Here is a 3,513-nt window from a genome sequence, read left to right as displayed (position 1 = left end):
ATAAAACTGCCCTCTAGCGTAACAGTAACAAAACTGCCCTCCTAGCGTAGAGAGTAATAAAACGCCCTCCTAGCTGCAGAAGTAATAAAACTGCCCTCTGCAGGGCTCACAGCTGAGTAATAAAACTGCCCCCTAGCGTAACGAGTAATAAAACAACTGCTCTCTCTAAGCGTCGAGTAATAAAACTGCCCTCCTAGCGTAGAGTAATCAAACTGCCCTCTTAGTGTAACGAGTAATAAAACTGCCCTCTAGCGTAACGAGTAATAAAACTGCCCTCTAGCGTAACGAGTAATAAAACTGCCCACTAGCGTAACGAGTAATAAAACTGCCCTCTAGCGTAACGAGTAATAAAACTGCCCTCTAGCGTAACGAGTAATAAAACTGCCCTCAGCGTAACGAGTAATAAAACTGCCCACTAGCGTAACGAGTAATAAAACTGCCCACTAGCGTAACGAGTAACAAAACTGCCCTCTAGCGTAACGAGTAACAAAACTGCCCTCTAGCGTAACGAGTAATAAAACTGCCCTCCTAGCGTAACGAGTAATAAAACTGCCCTCTAGCGTAACGAGTAACAAAACTGCCCTCTAGCGTAACGAGTAACAAAACTGCCCTCTAGCGTAACGAGTAATAAAACTGCCCTCCTAGCGTAACGAGTAATAAAACTGCCCTCTAGCGTAACGAGTAATAAAACTGCCCTCCTAGCGTAACGAGTAATAAAACTGCCCTCCTAGCGTAACGAGTAATAAAACTGCCCTCTAGCGTAACGAGTAATAAAACTGCCCTCCTAGCGTAACGAGTAATAAAACTGCCCTCTAGCGTAACGAGTAATAAAACTGCCCTCCTAGCGTAACGAGTAATAAAACTGCCCTCTAGCGTAGCGAGTAATAAAACTGCCCTCTAGCGTAACGAGTAATAAAACTGCCCTCTAGCGTAACGAGTAATAAAACTGCCCTCTAGCGTAACGAGTAATAAAACTGCCCTCCTAGCGTAACGAGTAATAAAACTGCCCTCCTAGCGTAACGAGTAATAAAACTGCCCTCCTAGCGTAACGAGTAATAAAACTGCCCTCTAGCGTAACGAGTAATAAAACTGCCCACTAGCGTAACGAGTAATAAAACTGCCCACTAGCGTAACGAGTAATAAAACTGCCCTCTAGCGTAACGAGTAATAAAACTGCCCTCCTAGCATAACGAGTAATAAAACTGAATAAATAAATGTTGAGGAAAGGACGCCTTAGTGTCTATTGTAATAACACTAACCATAGAGGCCTTGCTGCATCCCGGGCCCGGTCGTCATAAGTGTCAGAATTATGTTAATGATCTTAATATAATATGCCATTTAGCAGACGCTTTTATCCTAAGCGACTTACAGTCATGTGTGCTTACATTTTTACGTATGGGTGGTCCCGGGGATCGAACCCACTACCATGGCGTTACAAGTGCCGTGCTCTACCAGCTGAGCTGTTTTAAGACGTGGTCTCTTCTTACTCCAGTGCCTCATTGCTTTTCTGTAATGGAAACAGGATGAGTTAAAATAAGATAAATGAAAAACTAGGGCTATGTTTTAAACATTGAGATAATCCCAGTGTCCCACACTCCAAGCTCTTTAATTTTCTGAATCCCTCAGTCTACAAAAACGTGTTTTATCACATCATTACAACTGCATCAACACCCCCTTTTTTGCTTCTTCCCACCTAATAAAATAAAATGGAATTGTATACTTTCATATCCACTAGGGAAATGTGCTATGCAGCATGCCCCCAAACCCCTTAGCTATTTTTGAATGAATCCCTCATGCAACAAATATCTCCTAATTTTGTCCCCTCACCTTTCCCCTCCACCTCGAAGTCATCCGGCAGCGGTTTGTCCTGTCTGTTACCCAGTGTGAAGGCTAGGAAGGCCAGGATGAGAGAGTCCAGGACACAGCTGATAGCCAGGATGTAGGTCCACCTCACCGTACAGTTCCCCAGGGTGTACTCGTCTTTCCTCTCACCACACATCCTCTTCACCTCCGGGGCGTCTCGTACAACCCATCACCATCAGAATGGCTGGGGAAAGACCAAGGATTTTATACACTGACTTGACCTCCCATATGTATTTGGACAGTGAAGCTAACATTTTACTCCAGCATTTTGGATTTAAGATCAAATGTACCTGTTGGGCAGAATATAATCTGAAACAACCAAAACAAACTGCAAATGCATACAAGTTTGTAGAGTTATAAGCTTGATGTAGTCATTGAGTGCAAGGAATATGGGACCAAATACTACACTTTTGACTACTTTAGTACACTATATCTGAATTTGTTGAAAATACATACGACTTCTTCAAATGGGGGGACTAGATACATAAAGTGCTTTTATTCCTGAACTATGTATGAAAATACCCTCAAATGAAAGGTGGCATTCTGTACTGTCGCCTCATAAAACATTTGATCTCAAATTTACATTTTTAGCTTCACTGTCCAATTACATCTGGAGGTGAGTATATAAATACGATGAATGAATGAGTGAATATGTGTGTCTAGGGGTGAGATGGACACAGTGGAGGCTATCCACAACGGTTGTGTAAACATTTTTTGTGCAGACAAACTCATTGAAAATATCTGATGTGTCACAACCGTTGTGTGAAATGCCTTTTACACCCGTTGTAAAACCTGAGTGTGTACGGAGCCTTGGATATAGAAGTCTGCTAAGAGACATAACAATGTATTGTGTTATGTAATCCATCCACCCCTGAAGGAAGGTGTGAACGTAGGTGTCCAGAATCTGGACTGAAACAGAATCCCTTTGGGCTGGAGCCCACAGTGTTGTTGTCACTAGTGACAATAGCACTGGACACATGCCACCTCTCTGAAACAGGAGAGATTTCACTGGGGTTTCACTGACTGGACAGGATAGGTTTGTCATCTCACCTCTCCTGGACAACAGGGATGACAACTTCTGTCACTGGGGGTGGCAGCCAGGGGCCTGTATGACTGTACATACTGTGTGACTGTTCATCAGCCAAGGTTGCCTAGAGACAGGATAGAGAAGAGGGCCAGCAAGTGTTTTTAAAAAAAATGTCCTCTAGGTTCCGCCCCTGGCTATACATGTTGGTTCAGCAAACACTGGATGCTATACATGAAAATGTACCGGCTAGTTAGGCTAGACTGTCTTCTAATCTCACCTGATGCAAACTGCATCCTCCCACAGACCGTGTATACACTCCTGGTGTTAAAACCAGAACAGAGTGAAACAGACCATACAGCAAACAGCAGCATGGACGTACCCACGAAAGAAGAGGGCTGTTCTAAAGACCCTTGAAGAAGAGGACTGTTTTAAAAGGCTGGGGACGGGATGGACGTTTAGTCCAGAGCACTTCCTTTATGAAGAAGAAGAAGAAGAAGGAGGAAAGGAGGATGAGGGAAAGGAGAAGAAGAAGATGAGGAAGAAGCTTTTCAGCGCTTACTGTCAGTCGCTGTCTGTTTGTGTTTCACTTCACTGCCATCTTGTTTTCAGTGAACGCTCCGTTT

General features: G+C 43.6%; 1 long non-coding RNA gene across 1 annotated transcript; it reads right to left on the bottom strand.

Moving 5' to 3' along the window:
* Window positions 1–1,389: 1,389 nt before the first annotated feature.
* On the bottom strand, window positions 1,390–3,008 carry LOC121546803. Its single transcript, XR_005996418.1, has 3 exons — window positions 2,914–3,008; window positions 1,828–2,047; window positions 1,390–1,507 (listed from the first exon to the last, which is right to left on the bottom strand). It is a non-coding gene; the product is annotated as an uncharacterized LOC121546803 (long non-coding RNA).
* Window positions 3,009–3,513: the final 505 nt, after the last annotated feature.

Source organism: Coregonus clupeaformis, chromosome 30, assembly GCF_020615455.1.
Source record: "Coregonus clupeaformis isolate EN_2021a chromosome 30, ASM2061545v1, whole genome shotgun sequence".
In the NCBI taxonomy this organism is placed as follows: Eukaryota; Metazoa; Chordata; class Actinopteri; order Salmoniformes; family Salmonidae; genus Coregonus; species Coregonus clupeaformis.
Note: the sequence above shows the minus strand (reverse complement) of the source record. Positions and strands in the feature narration are given on the sequence as shown.